At 40.2% G+C, this 13,561-nt stretch overlaps 1 long non-coding RNA gene across 1 annotated transcript in view; it reads right to left on the minus strand.

Annotated features, from left to right (window-relative positions):
- The window catches only part of LOC112686170, a 130,737-nt gene that overhangs the window by 8,421 nt on the left and 108,755 nt on the right, over nt 1–13,561 (minus strand). The window lies entirely within an intron of this gene.

A 13,561-nucleotide genomic window follows, 5' to 3' on the forward strand; every position in this document is an offset into this window, starting at 1 on the left:
CGGAAAGAGCGCGCCACACGGACCGATGACGGCCCCGCGTGCGGCCGCGGAAACGTCGAGGGGTCCGCAACGGTTCCGTTCGTTTCGCCGCGGGAAACGTACGACGACAACAACACGTAACGGTTTATCGATCGAAAACCGACGAGCAATGCCGTATTTAGACGTTTAAAAAAAAAAAAAAAAAAAAAATCGGCGCCCCTCCGAGGGGCCTACCCACGGAAAATGTACGAGGAGATCCTCATGAACCTTTTAGATATTCTAAAATCAACGCTATTTTTTTTTTTTGTTTTTTGTAGTAGTAGGCACGCCACCGCGATAACATAACACGCCTTATTATTATAAACAGTGGCGTGGCGATATGGGTAATCAAGAGGCGGCCGCCTCTCAGTTTTTTGGGTGGGTGGGTGGGTTAGGCCGTGTCCAAACATTTTTTTCGGGAGGGGTCCAAAACATGTATGTTGTAATCCTGTTGAACTAAGATTTTAACTTTTGATGTTTGGTTAAAAGTAAGACGGAAAAAGATTTAATCTTCTTTTATTACAATTACTATCGTATTTTCATATGATATTTTGATATAAAATTTAAAGCAGTCCACGATTAATTGGAGCCTAAGTCGTTTTTGACTGAAAATATTTATGTTGGTATTAAAAACAAATAAGTATTTTGAACAGAATATTGAAGAAATTTCAGAGGGTCCAGACACCCTGGACCACCCCCACCCCAGATACGGCCTTGTGAGTGGGTGTCGACAAAATGTACTTGCCTCTGAAAATTGTTGAGTTCGCCACGCCACTGATTATAAATAACCTATATTTATTGACATTATCACAACGGATTTGGGAACTAATATTATATATTAATAATATTCTGGATCGCTGATAGCTATAAATACATCAACATTGATTTATGATACTGTTATTGAAAACAAAAAAAAAAAAGTAATATTTTCAAAATAATTTTAAAATTTCAATACTTCACAAGTGAGCAAAATTCCGACCACATAATTTTGGTTCCCCCGAAAAAACTGGCGACCGGGGCAGTTTTAGCCAGTGCCCTCACCCACCCCTAAATGCGGCCCTGGCGACGAGCGTTCATGTTTTCACGGAACTCCGTCCGACGCGAACGACGCCGAAATGCCGACAGGAAAAAGTGTACACTGCCTTCGGACCAAGCACGTTTCCCGTTCCGGTCCTTTGCCGGCCGGGCCGTGCGTCGCGAGAGCCGCGTTTAACGGTGTGCAATCGCCCCGGAGCGGCAAACTTTTGACGATCGACATAAAATAAATAATGCATAGTTATAATTTTTCTTCTATGACCGTACAACTGTAATAGGTACGTACATTATTTTTTATTTCGAATTGTGATTTTCTTAAGGGTGGTATATTATAATTCGCCCCCGGGGCGCGGCCACATGGCTTAACGCGGTTCCGTGCGATGCACCGGTGCGCGCGAACGAAACTTAACGGCCGAACGTGTCCCTGTGAAACCGGTGCTCGGAAAAAGGCCGGAGCGGCCGGAAAAGTTTTGCGCGCGGTCACCGATGGGCCGGAAGTAGCTGTCCGCAGCACGTCGTTCTTCCCGACCGTGTCCGCTAATGACGTGGGCCGGACACGTCGCGGACGACAAAACAACCCTCTGCCCCGTCCCCGCGGGCCGAGCCTTCGTTACGTTTAATATCGGTCTTCGCCTAGTCGTCGTCCTCCTGTCACCACCCCCGCAGACCATCCCCGCGCACGATAACGACCATAACTTTTCGCGGAACGCGCGCGCGCGCAGTCGTCCGGACCGGAAATAATTGGACTCCGTGTCCGTCCTCCGTGTACGGTCCGACGTTACGCGCACATTAATATATATTTATACGGTTCGATCGCCGACGGGGACGACGTGTTCGTCGCATCGTCAAAAAACGTCAAACGCCACAAGCGCAACGTCGATGTCACATAACCGAGTGGACGTCGACGCGTGGCGAAAAAAAAAATATAAAACGTACGGGATCCGAGGACCAATTATTGGGTTGTTTTACGGGGGTTCGGATATAATAACGAGCGCACCGATAACAATACGTTTCCATCACGCGACGACGGATCCGTCAATCTCGCGTTCGACTTCGACCCTCCCACCGCAGGTTCGATTGTTGTCGGAAAAACAGTAGACGTGCGGCCGGGACGGCGTATTAGTGTTCTGGGGTCGGTCTCGGTATCGGTTATCATTTTAGCTTTCTGATCGGTCGTTGGGTTTCGCCACGCTTTTTAAAAACTGTTATCTAGTATTATGTGTTACATAATATTATCAGATGCATATTTATTATTTTTTTTTTTTTTTTTTATAAAGTGTGAATATAAATAATCTTTAAAAGGGTTTTTATTTTTTACTTTTTGTAGGTAGCTTTTTAAGTAAAATACTATAAGTCGAACAGTTTCTTAAAATGTTTAAATTAGTGGATTTTGATGATGGTTCATTTCGTTCTAATATGTTTTCACACGCCAGCTTGTATTAGTATTTTTACCATGAACACTAATCCAGTTACAAATATCTTGTTCGGAAAACATATTAGAACGAAATTAATTATTATCGAATTCCATTAATTTAAACATTTTTAGATACTTTTTGACTTATAATATTTTATTTAAAAAGCTACCAACTAAAAGTCAAAAAATCATTTTAAGATACTTTTCGACTTATAACATTTTACTTAAAAAGCTACCTACAAAAATTCAAAAGTAAAAACATTTTTAAAGATTATTTATGTTCATACTCTATAATAGTATCATAAATAATAAAAAGGCATTGCAATTCGATAATATTAAATAACACATAATACTAGATAATAAGGTTATAGGTAATACTTTTTAAAAAACGCGGCGAAACCAAACGATCGAGCAGAAAGCTAAAATGATAACCGATGCCGAAACCGACTCCAGAATGCTAATATGCGTCCGGGTGCTTCCAATACCGTCAGTACAATAAAACGGCTCGAAGATCTGAAAAGGCATGACGACGTTCGAACAGATGGCCACGTCATCGTATTCAGCTCGCGCCGAACGAAACGAAACGAAAAAAGAAAAAATCTAAGATCGAATATTTTTAGACCCATCAGTTCGTTTGGAAACGTATCGACAACATTTTTCTTTATAACGGAAACACAAAAACCTTGTAGCCGTCTGTCACTGTACGTCGATGACTTGTTGATAAAATTCATCGCCTAACGGGTCCATAGCGTTTCGATTTGGAGTTGAACAGTGTTTAATGTTGTTTTTAAACTATAAACCACTGTCAAATATTTAGTACGCATGTTTGTATGTGATAATGGGATGGTTTGCGTCAATACGTGACAACGAAATGGATGGAAATTATATTTTTCGAAAATTCCGTCGATCGGGGGAGCCCCGGAGCTCGTGCCCCGCATGCCCTCGTGGTAATGACATCGGCATTGGCTCGAACGACATATGTTATGGACCACAATTTCGTCAACGAGTTCGAAACGAATTAGCACTTGGCGGTCGTGAAATAATCACAATTACCGCGCAAAGATAATTGTTCAGTGTAACGTTTCGATTCCGCGGTCAGAATACGAGGTCGCCGACGAATCTTTATCGATTTAAAGACGTTCGTTACAACGATAAGATATGTACCTATCGTTAACGGTCGGACGGCCGCGCGAAGCAATAGGGGATTCTTACGAATGGCCTTTTTTCGGAGACTCCGATGCACATTAAGGAATGGACTGTTTTTCCAATAATATTATTCATCGGGCTCGGGATACGGTTCCGGTGCTCTGTCGTTATCGCGGCGGTTGTTCCACAGAATGGAGTCGGCAAACGTCTTTGATATTCTCGAAACGTTTTCGCGCGCGACAATTTGTACCTATTGTGGAGGACCATAACGTTTTATTCAATGCCCACATGGGCTCGTCTGAAACCCGTGAGCAGAACGCGTAGACGGCTGTACACACCGCGGGTAATAATTCGATTTGAATAAAAACCTAATGGCACGGCATCCTGCGTTTCGACGGGTCGCGCTACGGTTTGATTTCATCAGGCGCGCGCTTCAGCCCGGGATCCAATTATGCGTATCTATAGAAAAATTATCTACACGTTAATCCGATACTATGTATTGCTCTACCGTTGGCGTTTGAACGCGATTCACGCATGGAGAGACAGTATTGAATTTGGTTTAATTTAGTTTAAATATCGAAAAAATGCTCGTACCCCATTTACGATACACGGTTTTTTTTTTTTTTTTTTTTTTTTTAATTCGACTTAATTAAACGTTAAATAAAATACGTAAATACAAATTACTACGTGCTCTCAAATACCAAGCGTTTCGATGTGCTATAAACGCTGTTTTCATGTTCCCCTCCCCATGAACGACGAGTGATAAATTTTTACTATAATTGCTCCGAGGATAAAACTGAAATATTATATTGTTGTTTTTCAATCAACTCTTGTGTAGAATGCGGTAAAAAAAAAAAAAAATGCTTCGTTATCGTACAACGAACGAACTTGACAATTTTTTATCATAAATATTTTACTTCATGTTTTATAAAAAAATCTATAAAATATGACATCGCTAGCGAGAATTTAATTTTGTCACGGTACACTGCAGGTATTCGTGTTTATTATTTTTAGAAAAAGAAAAATAACAATTTTCCTATGAACAAAAACCGCTGTGAATCTAATTACCAACGGGCGTAACACGTTTCCACCAATAATGTACCTTTCCTTTTTCTAACTAGTCAATTTATATATCACTTACAAATACGCGGATTATTTTTTTTATAAATATTAGAAATACAATATCCATAGAATTGTAATTCTCGTGGATTCGTATGATATCAAGTTTATAGATTGTCTTTGATTAATCTCATTTGGTCGTCTTAAAAGTACGTTATTATATATTTATATAAGAAAACTCGTTTTTATTGTACTGTGTTTAATTTCATGGTTTTAAATCTACAGATGTATTACATTATGCTATTTATATGATAATGATTCACTTTTTAGATAGTAGTGGTAGTTATTAAATTATTGATATCGTATTTTGTTTTAATGCTAAAACAAGTCAAATTGTATTTTACTAAACACGTTCAACTGGTGAGTTTTGTAATAGAAATCGTTTTGGTGAAAATAGGTATTAGTCAAAATATAATTTGGTGGAAACAGGTATCGGTTAAAAAAATAATTTGGCGGAAAATGGAAGATTACACTTTTGGTCGAAACGTGTCCCGCCATTACCGACGACGCTATCCGTTCGGGGAAATCGGTAACATTTAAAAGTGCAACATTGTTAACCGTACACATTAGCTATGACACTGGAATTAGTATAAAATATTTTTAAAAAAATACGTTTTTTTTTTTTTTTTTTTTTGTTGTATTTGACGATTACATTATATTTTACCCAAACAAATTTGAATTGCGTTTATCGACGATAATGGCCTTGGAAACGAGAAAATAAATATTGTTTTTTTATGATAAGTATACTTCGGTCGCCTGACCCTCCGAACGGTCCGGGACCCCTGTCACTCGGCGCGGGCTCCATCAACAAAATTCGTCCGTCGGTTTTCCCTGAATAATTTAAAATAAAAAAAAACATTAAGGGTATAAGTTAGTTGTTCGCGGGTCGAACGGGGAATGGCGTCGGGGTCGCGTGATGCGCACGGGACGGGGTGAGGAATAACGATCCGGGTAAAATACCGACGGGAATTTTTTGTAAACGCGCAACAATGTTGCCACCCCCGGGGGACGTCGGTCCACTTGCTATCTTGTGGTACGCATAAGTACTAATGTCACGGCAGCACGCGCGACTGTACACGTTTCGAATTGGAATAATAATAAGACTTTTGTCTCGACTCCCTCCTCTCCCGCTCTCGCCCTCCCTGTGTACACGGAACGATCGTGTGCGACAAACTATCCTTTCGTACGACAACATATTGGTGCGACGTCGTGATTTGTTACGTATTAAATTGCCCTATGCGAAAATAAAATCTACTGAGAAACGAACAAGAGATTAAGCGATATACGCGTCCAAAAACTTATACACGCGCGCACACACAAATGTATACATATACATTGCGTATAGAAACTACGTCACATTGTCTGTGTTTTTGGGCAAGAAAAAGGTTTTAGGTGTGCGCAATGATCCTTCACGGGAACATTAATCATTTTTCTGTACTTTACGGGCGTGCTCTCCACCATTAAAGAGATTAATGCAGAATTTCTGTGTTACACAGCCGCTCAAGCATTCAAACGCGTGAAAACGCGTACACACACACACACACACACACACACACACACACACACGCGCGCGCGCGCGCACACACACACATATACACGCACGTACTTACACACGCGAACACACATACTCCCACGCACGCACACGCGATTACAAGAGAAGAGGTTCTTGCCAAGTTTCACGGGCAAGTTATACACGTATATACAGACGACTACGTTTATTTGTTTATAAAGGTTGCGCAACAGGATGTCGTGGATGAAACGAACTTTATCCTGGTACGCTTTTACCTCTAATGGATTTTCTAATAGAACAATCACAATCGCGCCCGCGGGACAACAATAACGCGCATCGCTATATCGCCGCCGACGTATAATTATTAATTATATAACATAATATTATCTTCGTCTCGAAAGTGGTCGACGGGATACAGATATCCGGTCGTATCGACTATTTTAAGCAGTCTGCAATGATCACCATGTTATTTGTGAACAACCCTTAGCCGCATATTTTCACGGAAAATCGCGGAAACGTAGACGATTATTTCCTAGATTAAAACGTGTTTATTTTCCGCTTCAATCGCTTTGTTTTTTATTCAGTTAGTTTTTTTTTTGTTCGGAATAATTTATTCACAAATAGGCTTTTTTTTTATTTTCAGATGCATGGCAGTTTCTTATCCGTCGACCGACATTATACGAGTATGCAATCGTTCGTAATACTCCCAACGTGTTATTTATCACATAGCCACCGGAACGTGAGTTTTACGATTTTAGTCCCGAAAATATTTAACTTCACCATCATGAGGTTGTTTATGTACTCTCGTTATTTCTTACGGCTTTTATTTTTTTATTTCCTCCCCCTCAAAAAAAAAAAAAAAATACAATATTACATCGTGAGAGGAAAAAAAACAATCAACCATATAATGCGTACACACTCGTATATATGTATTTATGAGTGTACATACATATATTTATATATGTACTCAATTCACTGTATATAGTTCTTTATTTTCTCTTCTCTAGTACACGCTGGCTATAGGAACTAATCCTCTGTTTTCCGATAATATTCTCCCTCTCGTTTCAAATCCCCCTCAAATTTCTGGAAACGACGCTATAGTGTACCTTTTATATAAATACACCAATTATTTTAAAAGGAAATTTTTTTAATAACCGAATTTAATAGGTTTTTAATCGAATAAAAGACCCACGGAAAAAAATATCAAATGTTATTCTTAAATATTCTCTTTTACCTTTGAAATACTGTTGAATGAATCGAACGAATAAAATTATACTGCACGGCTATATAAACGGCTATTCAAATGATTAAAATCAGATTTCAAATGCTCGTATATTTTTGAGTTATAAGCATAGAATAATTGAAAATACGTCGATTAACAGAAAAACATTAATTTTTCAAACTATCACGCTCGTCAATATTCGGTGTGAGCGCTCCTTTAAAGTCACACAACCTAACACAACCATTTAATCGGTAATCGAATTAATCCCGTAATTTCTGAGTCATTTACTTTATAATCGTTCCCACCGTAGTTGTAATTCGATCTTTTAGCTCGTCAACGGAGAGTACACGTTTATCTTTAACACATCCCCGGAGGAAAAAATCACACGGTGAGACCTAGGGGGCCGGTTGCGGAGTGTCAAGTCATTGGTCCCATTGCGACCAGTCCCCAACATGTTAGAGAGCGGGGTGTTTCATTTTGATTAGCCTCTTGCATAAAATTACCGAACTTGAAACGTTTCGGTTTGTCGCCGGGCTTTAAATGCTCGTAACACCGATGCGGTTTCATAATTGAATGGCAAACAGTCGTTTGACGAATTACCGGTGCTCGACTCGCGCGGTTGGTTAACTTACGCGGACCGCGTCGAAAACTTTCATGACCGTCTCCGGTCCTTTCCGCTTTACGCTCAGATACGCGAGATCAGCCCGGGCTATTGCCTTCGCACGAGTACACTGTAAATTCGAACAGCTAATAAAAATTTTCAATCTTTTAACTCACCATTGTATAGTTCAGATTTCTAGTTTGGTCTGCTATAAATTAGGAACATACAGAACAATACGCAATTCCTACTACCTAACACTTATAATGATATACCCACTCGTAGAAAATTCGACTTTCTGGAAAAACTGGTACAGCAGGAATTGGCAGGAATTGAGCATTAATTATTGGTGCAAAAAAAATTGCAAAATTAAAAATTGGGGGACTGGGATAACGTACGTTGATGATAACGTAATGCGTTGAATTTTTAGGAAGTTTCCGAGCGCGTACCGTAACAGGTTAGGTTCACAAACGGGTCGTATTTTGTCCGAGTGCGACGAGGAGGCGAACTAGCCTGTGCCCCAAAAGTATTATTATTGTTTATTTAATTGTTTCGTTTCATTTCAATTTATTATTGTTAAACGTTGGACGAGTGTACTGATTTTTACTTAACATTTATATTTTTATATTGTTCACCTGTTTATTTTCGGTTGACATTTGGATGCAGCGTTTTCGCTTAATAAAATCTAGAAATTCGTTTAGTCATATATTTTTCTACTTCAATGAATTTAAATTATTTTTCATTCAACCGATATAATTTTTTTTTTTTTTTGTATATATATATATGGTTTGTATCAACATTTTTACGTCTACTTGTATTTATTTATGTATTTTTAATTTCAAAGAAGGGATATATGTCCGGGTGAGGTGGATAAAAACACGAATTAAATGTTGAACTCACGCACGCGTTTGTTGTTCGTTCACTGCTACTGCTCATGTCTGCCCATGTGCGAGGAGGGAATCGGTAAATTGATTTAGTTTATCATCGTATACAGACAGAAAATCATCTCTAACACTTATTTGAGCATATGTGTTCATTCAGCATTGGCAATCCAAAATACATTCTTAACAAACAAATACAGTATACTATCATCGTGGACGCAATTGGGATATTAAAAAGGTACGATATGATTATAGGAGGACGCACTCGGGTGACGCGCGAATTTTTATCTTAGACGTAATAATGCTACAAAAAATGAATTTCCGATTGTTATTTAAAAAAAAACTCCTACGCTTAAAATGCATATAAGTATGACACGAAACATGTTCAAATAAAATATATATTTTGTACATGGCTCCATCTTTTATCCATAAATACATTTACTTCGCAAAATGTTTATCGTTTAATAATAAATGATTCAACCGTAATATTCTTGGTATACTCATCTCGGCGGTGGTGATACTCAGTCGAGCTATACGAGGCTTACCTGACTAACCACGGCCTTGTGTTTGTTACCGGTACGGTTTGTTTTGTTACTCGTCCGGTATTACTGGTATCGGGCTGGATTTGGTATCGGAGATGATCTCTCTACCATAAATATATATATATTTCTAATTGAAAATAGTATGCAACATCACACTGATAGTCAACTGTTGTTCGGCGTTTTTAATCTGCACATTTTTTGATAGTGCTTCTCGAGTTGGAACATAAATGACGTATTCATACCTTCTTATAGGGCGAAGCAACGTATTTACGTGACATATGTGATTTCGTGAAAATTATATGTTGGACGTAAAATGTAACTCCCCATTACACAATTGACTTGAAGATTACATCGATCCTTAAAAACAGCCATCTCGAGGACCGATGTAACATTTAAGTCAACCGTGTAACAGGGAACTAAACGTAACTCTCGAATTGCACGAATTGCATTTTACCATCGTACGTTCAACAAATAATATCACGACATTTCTTATGCCACGAAAATAACTTGGCTACACTCTACAGAAATATGTACTGTGGACGCTAACGGTACGCGGGTGACGAGGACTTGGCCTTCAGTATCCGCGTCATCAGCATATAGTTTTGGCTGCGTACCTCCTGCTCCATCTTCCTCTGTAGCTCTGCGCAAGCGGTCGACGACGATCCGGACGATGCATCGCCGACGATTTCGTGGGCAAGTATGCGTTTTTCACTCGCGTACCGATCGGTTCCCGTTCTTGGCGGCGGTTCGCGCGGCCAACGATCTACGGTCGATCACCACTACCGTGGCCTGAGGTTTGGCCGCCGTCCGTTCGTTCGCGGCCCGAACCGCCTCGTACGACTGCTGCGGATCCAGGGCTGACGTCGATTCATCGCCCTCGCCCACCGCCCACGTACTACCGGCCGCCGGTGGTGGCATGCACTTCGTCGCCGGCTTCTCGTCGACCATCATATCGGGCTTCGAGCACCGTCTCCACGTCGGTTTCACGTACTCGAGTCCATTGTAGGCACGTATCCGGCGGTGCGCGTCCGTCACGTCGGTCGCCGTCGACAGCGATACTTCCGACGACACATCTTCATCGGCGGTGAACGTTTGCGGGGATACGTCCATCTTTAGGTCGCGCGGCGTCTCGGGTTGAGATCCAATGGAGTGATGTACCGGACTGACGGTACGGTTTAGCTTCTAAAACGTAACGTTGCTGCAACTCTTCCGCGTGCTCGGCACTTACTAACGTTCCGCGCAATCGGATTATGTTGTTATGGGTTCTTTTTTCTTGCGGTTCGCGGTTTCCGCGATTTATATCGGCCAGCGGCGCGAATTCGTATCCACGTAGAAACGTGCATGATTCAACAATTAAACACAAATCCGTCGTGGACGCAATCGGGGCTATTAATAAGGTACGATGTGATCATAGGAAGACGCACTCGGGCGACGCGCGAATTTTCACCTTAGACGTAATAATGCGACAACAGTTTGATTGCTGATTGGTATTTAGAAAAACCGGGTCGGTGCGTACTACCTGCGTCCGAGATTATTATATCAGTAGGTTATCTCGGACGGATATTGTTGTTACGGTAACATCGCCGTATATGTTGCGGTTCGCGATTTCCGCGATCTGTATCGGCCAGCAGCACGAATTCGTATGCGTATAGAACGTATACACTACAAACGCGTGTACAAAAATAATCGTTGAATTTTTTTCGTTTAGTAAAAAAAAAAAAAAAATGTCTACATTTCTCGTAAAACGTATTATGTTGCATTCGAACGAGAAAGTATGCTATGTATTTTTAGTCGTATTCTCAATTTGAATATCTTAAATTTCTTAAACGAGCCGTACGTACGTGGTTTACAATAAAACACAATAATTTTTTTCTTACCCATTTGATACCCCAAATCTTTCATGTTTAAGCATGACTAAGCATGTCCCCGCTCTCCCACTTTGAAAGTCGGATTGCTTGGAAAAGGGTTGAGCACAAACGACGGGATTGAAAGCACAAACCTGCACAAACGAATGGTATGATTTTGGTTTTGAGTTTTCAAGGGGGGAGGGGGATGCCAGGCACATGGACCTCGAATCGCTGACCGAACAAAACGTTTCCGCGACAAGTACGGTTCCGCATATGATGGGTCCAGTCCGATCGATTCTGTCGCTACCGCGTGGCGTATTAGACGAAAAAATCTTTTTCCTTTCACCGCCCTAAAATACCGCCGGCGGTACAATCGAATTCCAAGACCGTGAACGGTGTGTGACGCATATTCGCGTCTGCCTGTACTACACACGCCCACGCGTGTACACCCACATTCGCACAACATAAGTGCACATTAAGTTTTAACGCAAACGGAAGTGTTAAAAATCGTTCACCCGCAAGTGAGCTGCGAGGACTTCACCCCCTACACCACACTCGACATTAAACGTTTTGGTTTCGCCGTAAAATCGTATGAGTCGAGATCGTGTCGTAAAGAGACGTGGCACGACGAAACGCGCGTCGGGCGTGTTGCACGTCTCCACAGCGTTGCATAAAAATAAATAAAAAACATAAATGTAATCATTTAAAAAAATATATGGTAGGAATTGAGCACTAATTATTGGCGCAAAAAAAATTGCAAAATTAAAAATTGGGAGGGGGGCTGAGGTAACGTACGTGATCGCGGTACCTATTCACAATTACTATCGAAAAGATTTTCAAGAACAACGGTTGCGAGCGACATGGGAGGACATTATAGTATTATACTCCATGTATGTGATTTCGTCCGAATAATATATCATAGGACTGATAAATGTTACAAATGAAATTTTTATTACAGGACAAGGGGTTGTAATTATGTGTAAGTTCTATAAGTTTCTAACAGATGGCGGTAGAGTTTTAGTTTATCGACAATTTTATTAGTGCCTCTGTAACAATAAACTGTACTACCGACACGTTTAAAAACGAGTAAACGTTATTTCCTTACATCTCATCTTATGATTCTTTTTGATTTCGATTCCGCCAAAATGTTCTAACCTTCATAAACGAAGTATTGCAGAGGCACGACGCAAAAATTTCGTCATAGGACTCCGATCGGCCGATAAAATCAAAACACAGCTCAATGGATCAGGACAAGAAAGAGTCGAGCACAACGATCTCGAGAAAAACGTGATTATCGTCTGCGACAACTTATCTGTTCGCCTTGGGTTCGAACCCCGTTCCGCCGGATTAATCAAACCAATCAAATACATCACCGGAAATGATAAAGCAAACATTTTGAGTGGGATGTTAGATAGGAAAAATCGTCATGTTACCGCGTATTCTATCGGTACAGTCAGAATCTTCAATGCAATTCAAAAAGCTACGATTTCCTATTCGTTTGCCTTTCGTAATTCTCATGGCCAAACAATGTCCATTCACGTCTTAGACTTGGAAATTCCCCGTTCCTCCCACGAACATATATATGTTGTATGCTCACACGAAGGGAAAACATGGAATATATTTTGTTAGCAAAAAAATTGGTTAACCAATAATGTTGAGTACCAAATAGTACTTGGTTAAATTAAAATTATAGATTTTTGTATTTCGAAATAATAGAAACAATTATAAAAAATAATTAAAAACTAACCTGAGCGGAGGAGGTTAAATCAGCTTATGTACAATGGGAATCAGAAATAAAACCATAATTTATTATAATTCCGTTGTACGTCGATTCCACGAGAAATTCGGTCGTTGCACAAATGAACGATTATAATTGTTCACAATATGATTCGTAACATGCTGTCACTAACTACGCATGTTTTCCTTTGTTTTTCATAACAGTCATAAAAATCAGCGGTCACCTTTCTTCTGTTTCAATATTTACAGGAATAACATTATAATACGAAACGATTCGAAATGTATCTACATTTTTCAACCGTACGTTGTTCACCTATCCGGTAACTACGTTATTTTTACCCACATATAAGCATCGTGTGTTTTAACAACCGAACATGCTATAAAATGTAATATTAAATATGCAGGTATCCATGGATACCCACTGCGACTGAATACGTTAATAACGTAACAAATTGTTTCCCCCCCCCCTTTCCGGTATAAAACCTATTTCGT

This window comes from Sipha flava, unplaced genomic scaffold (genome assembly GCF_003268045.1).
Source record: "Sipha flava isolate LNK unplaced genomic scaffold, YSA_version1 2_pilon_pilon, whole genome shotgun sequence".
In the NCBI taxonomy this organism is placed as follows: domain Eukaryota; kingdom Metazoa; phylum Arthropoda; class Insecta; order Hemiptera; family Aphididae; genus Sipha; species Sipha flava.